Source organism: Eleutherodactylus coqui, chromosome 7 (genome assembly GCF_035609145.1).
Source record: "Eleutherodactylus coqui strain aEleCoq1 chromosome 7, aEleCoq1.hap1, whole genome shotgun sequence".
Lineage (NCBI taxonomy): Eukaryota > Metazoa > Chordata > Amphibia > Anura > Eleutherodactylidae > Eleutherodactylus > Eleutherodactylus coqui.
The window spans coordinates 200,756,363-200,767,070 of record NC_089843.1 but is presented as its reverse complement, the minus strand read 5'-3'; the positions used below and the strand labels follow the sequence as shown (position 1 = coordinate 200,767,070).

Here is a 10,708-nt window from a genome sequence, read left to right as displayed (position 1 = left end):
TGGTAGCATTTGTAATTTGTATAGAATTTTAGGTAGAATGTATGTTTTAATGAGGTTTTTCCTCCCAAACCAAGAAATTATGGGAAAGTTATATGCGGTGAGAAGTGATGAGATTTCTGTAATTAACGGTCCCAAATTGATCTCATAAAGTTTGGACAGGTTATTTGAAATTTTGATACCTAAATAGTCTAATGAATGAGCTGCCCATATATATGGTGATGATCTCTTCACTTCTTCTGCCCTGTGGGGGGGCAGCGAAATATTAAGTATTACCGATTTATTTGTATTCACTTTTAGGTTGGAGAAGCTGCCATATTCATCTAGCAAGAGATTTAAGCTATTGAGTCCCTGTGCCGGATTTGTGATCAGGAATAACACATCATCTGCAAATGCAGCAGATTGTATACAATCTCCTCCAACCTCCAGGCCTCGAATTTCTGGGGATTGTCTAACCGCCTGAAGGAGAATTTCCAGTGTAAGGATGAATAATGTGGGAGAAAGTGGGCATCCTTGGCGCGTGCCGTTTGTTATATTAAACTAGCGTACCCGTCGCGCGTTGCTGCGAAGACAGACAGACATACATACATTCGTTTTTATATATCTAGATGACGGCAGCAGCGACCACTGAGGTTTTGTAGGCCGCTGCTTCCCCCTTGCAGGCTGAATAAAATAGCCGTTGTGTGGAACATCCAATTTATCCGGCTGCTGTGGCTTCTTGGGAAGATAGCCTAGTACATGTTTGCCCACTTCCAACTCCAATGGAGACTGACTGTAAATGGCTGGCGTGCTCTAGTATTTATGGTTTCAAGCTGTACGTGTCATTGCATACAGTCTATCTATCTATCTATCTATCTATCTATCTATCTATCTATCTATCTATCTATCTGGGTTATTGCATACAGTCTGTCTATCTATCTATCTATCTATCTATCTATCTATCTATCAGGGTTATTGCATACAGTCTATCTATCTATCTATCTATCTATCTATCAGGGTTATTGCATACAGTCTATCTATCTATCTATCTATCTATCTATCTATCTATCTATCTATCTATGACATCAGGAAATGAGAGAATTAGATTTTGTAGGCCGCTGCTTCCCCCTTGCGGGCTGAATAAAATAGCCGTTGGGTGGAACATACAATTTATCCGGCTGCTGTGGCTTCTTAGGAAGATATCCTAGTACTTGTTTACCCACTTCCAACTCCAATGGTAATTGGCTGGCGTGCTCTAGTGGTTCCAAGCTGTACGTGTCATAATACAGCCTTAATGACATCACAATGCAGCTTTATAGAACATGTTGGGGCATGTTCAAGGGCGTCCGATGTTGATGACATCAGTGATGACATCACAATAGCAGGTGGCTTACTTACTCGATCTACGTGGGGGGGGGGGGCGTAACTTTCGACGACGCTCGCGCGCCATTTATCGTAGGATATTTGTACTATGCCTATAATCTTCCCAGGAGTGTACTTAACAACTTCCCAAAGTTTCATGGCGATCGGATGAATGGTGTAGTAGCGCATAAAGGACAAACAGACACGCACGCAGACACGCACGCACGCACGCACGCACGCAGACAGACATACATTCAATTTTATATATATAGATGGTTGGGATAAGATATCATTAATTTTTATTCTGGTGTAGGGTTTTGCGTAGAGGGAGAAGATAGCGTCGGTTAGTTGGCTAGGGAAATTAAATTTGTCTAGAGTCGCTCTCATGAATGACCAATTAACTCTATCGAATGCTTTTTCAGCATCGATCCCCAGGAAAATTAGGGGGATGTTCTTTTTCTTAGCATATTGTATCGAATGTAGGAGTATGGCGGCGTTGTCCTTTCCCTCTCTACCTTTAACGAACCCTGACTGTTCATCAGAAACTAGTTTGGGTATAATGCTGCTCAGGCGATTAGCAATTATTTTTGCCCAGATTTTTATATCTACGTTCAGTAGAGAGATTGGGCGGTAGTTGTTACATAGGGTTGGGTCTTTGCCTTCTTTATGTATTAAGGCGATGTGGGCCTCCTGCGTTTGTGTGGGGAATGTGGCTCCGTTCATAATAGCGTTTAACGTAGTTCTAAGATGGGGTTCCAGACTTTGTAGTAGTGTTTTATAGTAGCCTGTAGTGAGGCCATCAGGGCCCGGGCTCTTGCCGTTAGGGAAGCTATTTATTACTTCTGTCAGTTCTTCTTGACTCACAGGGGTCAGTAAATCTGTGGCTTCTTCTGAGTTAATCTTGGGAAGGGTGAGCTTTTTAAGGAATATCTCCATGTTCTTGTGTTTTCTTTCAAGCTCTATTTGTGAGTTTGCCTTCAATGTTGTATAGATTTGTGTAGTAGTTATGGAATTCTGTCGCTATATCTTTAGATGATGTAGTTTTCCCTCCCGAGGCTTTTTTAATCTCTTTGATATGGGTTTTTTCCCTCGCTTTTTTAATGAGGGTTGACATCAGCTTTCCACCCTTGTCTCCGTGTGCATAGATCTTTTGTTTGTAATTTATAGAGGATTTAGTGAATTTTTTGTCAAGGATTGATCTTAATTGATCTCTGAAGGAATTAAGTTCGATTTGTGCCTTTTCTACAAGTGCTAGTTTTCTTTTTTACTCTAAGACTGCAATTTTTGTTAATAGTTCATCTATTTTTTTTTGTTTCTGTTTCTTCAGTTTCGAACCCAGGGAAATGAATAAGCCTCTCACGAAAGCCTTGTGCGTTTCCCATATCAAGGGAGCATTTGTGTTGTCTTTGGAATTAATTTCGAAAAATTCAGAGAGATTTTTTATCAGCTCTTGTTTGTATTCCTCTTCTCTTAGTATCGACTCGTTCAAGGACCATCTCCATTCCCCTAGGTTGTTCGAAAATATATTTAAACTCGTGTGCATTGGGGCGTGGTCTGAAATTGTTATGCAATCTATTTGAGAACTGTGTATTGCTTTTAGTAGATTGTTTGACACAAAAATGTAATCGAGTCTCTGATGTGAGGTATGAATGTGCGAGTAGAATGTAAAATCTTTTTCTTCTGGGTGTCTATATCTCCAGGAGTCAGTTATATTTAGTTCCTGCAAGGCTAAATGAATTTTTATTCCGCGCCCTCTGCGAGACCTGGGACTTGCCCCTCGAGGTGTCTAGTAACGGGTTTAATGTCACATTTAGATCCCCGCCCAGAATCACCTGACCCTCTGCAAAAGCTCTCAGTGTATGCAGAGTATCCGTGAGCCACTTAGTTTGGTTCGTGTTGGGCCCATAGATGTTAGCTAGGGTGTATGGGACTCCTCTTATTTTGCCTTTAACGAATATAAAGCGTCCCTCTGTATCTGTTAGTTGTTTTTCACACTGGAATGGGAAATCTTTGTGAATTGCAATTGTGACTCCCTTAGAGGCTGAGGAGGGGTTGCAGCTGTGAAACCATTGTTTGAAATAGTTTTTGGGGAGGATTGGAATCTTGTTACTTTTAAAATGGGTCTCTTGGAGGAATGCGATTTTGGTTTTATTTTTCCTCAATAGCCATATCATATGGTGTCTTTTGTTAGGGGAGTTTAAGCCTTTAGCGTTGAAGGTGGTAAATGTTGTGCTACCTGTTTGGGGGGATGTGGAGAAACTCTGTTGTTTTTTCTGTTTGTATTGTGGGGTATCGGCATTGTTAAGATGTCTCGCAGACATATTTCTGGGTTCTGTATACGTGTCGGTTTGCGCAGAAAATGAGGGTGGAGGGGAAATCGGTTAAACTGTTAGCAGAAGGTCTGCAATTAACGTTGGGTTCTTGACTGGTGTGTAAATGTCCAGTCAACTGTTGTATGTTCTGTGTTTGTTTTGTGTGGATCAGAAGCACCCCGACAACCTCCCCTTGCGGGTCTCTGTTGTCGGTGTCTTTCTCATCTCGGTATTGCCCTTGAATAAGGGCAGGTGTTGGAGTTCAGTGTGTGGTAAGTTCACTCACATGTGTGGCCTCCCCTGATGGCGCGTGGTCGGATGTTATTCTCTGTTCCGCTTATGCCGTCTGGAGAATTTTTCTCCGCCCTCTGGGCGGGCACCTCCCTCCACCGGCAAAGTCCTGGTGTTTTTGGCTTAACCTGGGTATGGAGAAAGGCTAGTCGGAGCAGCAGAAAGTGGACGAGGTGAGAGGTAGAAGGAAAAAGAAAGGCACGTTAACATAGAACAATAATAAGTGCAACAGTATCCTTCGTAGCCCATATGACACATTCTGCCTAGGAACTTATTATAACTAGAGTAAGCTGGTGAGCCAACTTGATCAAACCGTTCTCGCACTGTGATCCCCGGGCGGGGAGGGAACCCGGTGGGCCGACCCCCGTACGGCCCCCGGGCCCCACCCAGCCCCAGGACCCAGCCTCCTGGCCCGAACCCCCCAATGCACAATCCCGACCAATAAAGGCTAAATACCTCTGACAACACAGAATTTACTCAAAACATTTTGCTTTAACATCCGGTGCTCATACCCTCTTCTTATGCTGGTCTGGACGTACACGGGGAGGACAGCACGAGAAGTCCCCTGTGCATTCTTGAGTATTGCGAGGAGGAGCCCGCCAGCGTCTCTTTTTCAATAACGTTACTGTTGAAAAAGACAGTGTGAAGAAGTTCGCTCATTACTCAGAAAGTAAAAGTCTCGTGTCTGGGTCTCACTCTCATTAGTCCACAGCGCCACTCCTCTGGGGGACCATCACCACTCCAACAACGAGGAAAAGACTCTTAAAGTGTCCTAAGATGAGGTTTTTGCGCCATGTTTTTTGCTTCTGGGTGATTTGAGCTTTGTTGTTAACTTCCAAGGCTCTATCTCCGGAAGCGGTGGTATAGTTAGATCGTATTGTGTCGGCATCCAGGAAGGTATATCTATTGGATCTATTTTCAGTTGTTGCCAAATCACCTCGAGATCTTCCGGGGTTCTGACCGTCAATCTGTGTCCTGCATCATTGATTGCTAGGCCAAATGGGAACAGCCAGGAGTATTGAATTCCTTTTGATTTCAGAGCTTCTAGAAGCGGTCGCAGTATCCGCCTTTTTGCCAGAGTAGATGGCGCGATGTCTTGGAAGAAGAGTAGTGTCGCATCGTTATATTTAAATGTCTGGTGAGTTCTTGCGGCATTTAAAATGGCACTTGTGTCTGTGAAGGAGAGCAGGCCGCAGATAACATCCCTTGGCGGGTCTCCGTTTTTTGGTTTGGGTCTAATTGCTCTGTGAATTCTTTCGATTTGGATGTGAGTGGCCCTCTCTTCGCCCAGTAAGTCAGTAAAAATCTCTTCAGCCACTTTGCGTAAGGATTCTGCTGCCCAGGATTCCGGTAGCCCTTTTATCCGGATGTTGCAGCGCCTGCTACGGTTTTCTTGATCTTCGATTAAGGTAAGCGCTCGGTCAAGGTATGAGCGGTGGACCCCCACCACTTGCGTGGTGGCTTTTGCATGTTCTATGATGGCTGAGCATGAACCTTCCAGGTCCTCCACTCTGTGGCCCATTTGTTGTAACTCGGTTTTGATATCCGCTAGTTCTGACATTATTGGTTGGGTGACTTTCAGAAGTGCTTTTTGAAGGAAGGATTTAGATATTTGGGTATTGAGGTCGCACTCTTCCTCTTCCATGTCGCTGTCTAGCTCTGAATCTGGGGTTGCTTGGTCAGAGGTGTTTTGTGGGGAAAGCGATTTTGCAGAGGTGCTTGGAGATTGTAAGTTTTTCTTTTTTAGAAATTTCTGCATGTCAACTTGATTTTTTTGTCCTCTTGGTGTATTTGGTGGATCGCTACTGCGGTCTCTGCTTCCCTTCACCATTTTATGCGATTGTAAGGGGTTTGTTGGAGTTTGTTTGACGGTCAGAAAGGTCCCGGGAATCAGCCGTATATTATTGTGCCCGGCGTTATGGGTCAGGTCAAGGTGCAACTTCTTCCACACTAGTTAGAATTTAGCCTGTCATCTTTGTAGGCGAGTTTCACCCCATGGGAAGATGGTGTTTCAAGATGACAGAGGAAAAATTGAATTTTGCGGTTTTGGCAGACTTATTTCTATCGTCCTAAAAATTTTTTCACAGATCTGTGTGATACAGCTCCGTAGAAGGTTTGAACTATGCTTTTGGAGGGGTCTCTTCTTTTCTTTACAGCGAGCCTGTGGGCTATTTGCTTGTTAGTGATGAAAAAAAAAAATTGTTTTGTGGGTTGCAGTGCTAGCCTGCGTGCGTCTAAAGACTTCAAAAATTGAAAGAGTTTTGGAGCTGGATAAACCAGCTCCGAAAAAATTAGGGCAGTGCCCTTTAAAGAGATTTTGTCTTGCTAAAACTTGTGCCGTTTGGGCTGACAGCTCCTTTAATATAGACCTACTGCACTCTGTAATGGCCGCAGGCACTGTGGGGGAAGAGGGAGGGGGGCTGGATGGCGGGAGATTCTGGCGGGAAGCGGGTTTGCTGGCAGGGAATTGGCGTTCAGAGTAAAATGAGCGATCTTTAAGCCCTGGGGAGCATGCCTAGTATGTGGGAAGGCTTATCAGGGTCTCCGGTACTCACTGCTTTTGAGAACGTTGTTTTCTCTCCTTCTTGCCTGTTGCCGTGGCTCCCGCTCGCGGGGCTGTCTGCATAAACGTCCTGTGAGCCGCTCCTATTCTCTGGGCTCTCCTCAGCTTCCCTCCACCAGCGCTGCCGGTAGGGGTACATCGGGGATCCTCCGCTATAGGGGAATAGTTCCTAAGCGGCTCCTCTGCACACCCCGCTCTCTCTCCTCTCCTCCTCTTCCGTGCAGGACTCTGTGCCGGCTCCGCGCTCAGCGCTCAGCGCACCGAGACTCCCAGACTGCCGGAGAAGTGTCACGTGAGCCGCCCCTGTTCTCCTGGCTCTCCTCAGCTCACCTCCGCCGGCGCTGCCGACAGGCGCTCACCAGGGATCTTCCGCTGCAGGGAAACAGTTCCTCCGAGGCTTCTCTATGCGCACCGCTCTCTCTCCTCACTCCCGCTCCCTTGCCGGACTCCGTGCTGGCTCAGCGCACCGAGCCTCCCGATGTCCCGATTTCGTGGGGAAACCGCTCTGAATGATCCTCACACTGCAGGTAAGATCTTGCTGTTAGCGTGGGAAGCACTTGCTGGCTATAATATGCCAAAAGATGCCTTAAAAGCCTCTATGACTCCGGAGCCACGTTTCAGTGCGTCCTCACACTTTGCAGGCTTGGCCACGCCCCCCTACTTGTAGTTTTTAAAGAAGCTTTTAAGTGTGATGTTTTACCTCTTTCTTGGAGGAGCGGACTTGTTTCCATGATTTTTAAGAAGGGGGATAGGTCTCATCTGGGAAACTGGAGGCCCATCACATTACTAAATGTAGACTACAAGATAATGTCCAAAAGCCTGGTGAACCGTTTTAAAGGAGTTTTCAAAAAAGTGATAAATGCTGATCAAGTATGCGGTGTCCCTGGAAGAGGAGTGCAAGAACATCTCAACACCATCCGGGACATAATCTGGTATCAGCAAGAAAGACAGCAGAATCTGGCAATTTTATCTCTTGACTTCCAAAAAGCCTTTGATCGTATATCCCACAAGTTTTTATGGTCTGTTTTAAGAAAAATGCACTTTCCAGAAGATTTTATTAGGCAAATTGCAGTTTTATACAAAGACTCTTAGTAAAATTTCAATAAATGGTTCTCTGACTAAAGAAATTTTTCTGCACTCAGGAGTAAAACAAGGCTGTCCTCTGTCGCCAATTTTGTTTATTTGCGCAATAGAGCCCTTGCTGTCAATGCTCAGGAAAGACAAAGTCGTGAGAGGCGTCCCTATCCCCAGTGGTCAAGGCAGAGAAGTGAAAGTCCTGGGCTACATGGATGACATATCCATCTTTTGTACCTCGCCTGCAGCACTAAGAAGGGCAATAAGATTGACAGAGTTCTTTTGTGAGGCTTCGGCCTCTAAGCTAAACCTGAACAAAAGCAGCTGCTTCACTATCGGGAACTGGTCAGAAGTGACAATCCCAAACCTCAAAATGCAGTCCGATGCAATAACGATCCTAGGAGTAACCTTTGACAAGCAGAATGAGGGAACCCAGAGTTGGGGAGCTGTAAAAGGGAAACTGGAGAGGAAGCTTGACTTCTGGAAACTCAGAAGACTCACCTTGGAAGGTAAGATCCTGATCATCAAAGCCCTCTTGCTTCCAATGATGCTGTATCTTAGTTGTGTGTTCCCTCCCAATGACATCACGGTGAAAAGACTGCAGAGAATGCTGTTCCAATTTATATGGAGCTCCAAGTATGAGAAGCTTAACAGGCAAACCATGCATAAAACTCACCATCTTGGAGGTAAGAATGTGCCCAATGTCAAGTTATTTCTGTACTCTAAATTTTTCAGTCTCTGCCTCAGAACCATCTTCCTGGAGAATACCTGGTCCTATTTTTTGAGATATGCCGCTGGACACATTTTTAGAAAGCGTAAGTGGGTGTCTTTTTCTTTGACCGCTCCAGTCCTAATTTTTTCCCCAAAGCAATATGTCATCCTGGAGAAAATTATAAGACTGTACAATCTGGATTCCTTTGAGATGGGAAATCTAAAAGATGCTAAAAAGCTGCTTCTAGAGGTCAAGAAAGCTGAAACAATGACCCCTATATTGAATTTCTCCTACAACAGATGCGCTTCTATCTGGAAGAGAGTACATGCACCGTACCTGACAAATGAGCACAAGGACATTGCTTGGATGACCGTACATGAGTGCCTGCCTACGAGAGACTTCCAACACCGAAGAAGATTCAGCAACACTTCAACGTATCCTAGGCAGCATTGCGGTGATGATGAGACTACTTTACATGTCATGTGGAACTGTCACTTTGCTCAAGAGGTTTGGAGAGAATGCAGCCAATTTTTAAAGTTTTTAGCTGGCCTTGATTTTCTGAACCATGAAGTTGTTTTTTACGGACTTTTACCAAATCTTACTAAAGAAAAAGAAAGAGTCTTATGGTGCACCTTAAACTGTGTCAAGAACGCCTTATGGAAAGTAAGAAACATCTTGCTGTTTAAAAGAGACTACATAAGTGGGAAAGACTGTCTTAAAATGGCGATAAGTGAATTGCATGTATATTATTTGCTTGATAAGAAGATCCTAGGGAAAAGCAAAGCTCTTAGTATGTGGAATTTTCATTTGTGGAATATGTTGGTTTGAGAAATGTCTATTTATGCTTGTTTTTCTATGACTAAGTTCAATAAATGTAAACGTAAAAAAATCTGTTCTTATCAGTTTAATATCTGATACGTCCCCTATCTGGGGACCATATATTAAATGGATTTTTAGAACAGGGAGCTGGAAAAAGAGCTTGCTCTGTCCACTCCACGCATTGACCTGGTATTGCAGTACCTCCAGGACCGGTGCACCCCCTTTCTTATTTCAGTATTCAAAAACAGAAACGACGAGCAAGAGGTGCAGCGCAGCTGTGGCGACTGCTGCTGTTACCACCCAAGCACTTTGATTGACACTCAGCCCGTCTGCTGCCGTGGAGCTCGCAACATTGTATCCACTGAGCAGCTGCGTCTGCCAGAGTGTGCACAGCACAGGTACAACTGGAAGCAAAACAACACACACACACCAGTTCATATGGCAGCCGCACTCTATAGTTCGTACCTACCGCTGCGCTAATAGCCAAGTTGGAAACATCGGGCAGGCACAGCATATCCTGGCAGCCTGCGTCTGTATGCGCCACGTATTCGGGTCATGGGTGTATGTGCAGGGGGCCCGGAGCCCCAGGGGGCCCATAAAGTCTCTCTTCCCCACATTGTAAACCAATGCTATCAATGAAGCTTTATAGTTTGGGGGCCCAGTTCCAGACTTTGTACTGGGGCCCCGCAGCTTCAAGTTACACCTCCGGATCAGGATAATGCTAGGCCATTCCAACCAGCCTGTGTGAGTGACCTGCAGTCGCTGGTAGTCGAAAAGCGGCCCCCCGGCAGGCCGGCCCTGGATGCGCGCTTCAGAGTGGACAGACAGCAGCGGACCCCCAATCACACAGGCCCGAGGCTTGCTATGCAACACGGAATACCTCATTGGACTGCAGCACTCCACGCGGGCTGAGATGCACGCTCCACGTGGGATGGGCAGTATTCGTCCATGAAGATCCAGGCCAACGCTTAGAGATGGAGCAACACTCGGGGAGCAAAGAACTCCAACGAACGGACGTCTACTTTACAAGGATGTATTGCTTTATTCAATGCATGGACACAGAAACAGTTCAACCGCTCGATTACAGACCGCAGTCAATACAGTAAAGAAAGAAATGTGTCTGTTTAATGTAAACTTGCATGGAGCTCGTTTGTCAGCCACTGACTGACTGAATGCTGCTGCTGCCACCGCCGCTGCTGCATGTCTGAAACGTGGTCTGACGTTACATGCACCACCAGGGATAAGGCCTTGCCTATAAGCATTCCCCAGCTGGCAAAAACGGAACCTCCCTGCCTATTCCTCACCATGGAAGAACGGAACCTACCTTTTTTTAAAAAAAAGAAAGCCACAGCAGCAGCCAACTAGATTTTGGTAGGCCGCTGTCTCCCCCTTGTGTGCTGCATAAAAAATGCACTCCGGTAAAAATAACAATGATCCATGAAATAGAGCGTATGGAGAGAATGAGGCTTCCAGATGAGCCGTCAGGCTATGATAAATTGTATCACACCTGGGCGATATGGATAGATGCCCGGAGCTCACCCCTATTTACTAGGTGGTTACAGACAGGGACATGTGAGTAACACGTTTAAACCACAATCG

The 10,708-nt window shown here is 45.4% G+C and overlaps 1 pseudogene; it reads left to right on the top strand.

Moving 5' to 3' along the window:
* The first annotated feature begins 9,127 nt into the window (after positions 1 to 9,127).
* On the top strand, positions 9,128 to 9,332 carry LOC136574015 (U2 spliceosomal RNA; annotated as a pseudogene).
* Positions 9,333 to 10,708: the final 1,376 nt, after the last annotated feature.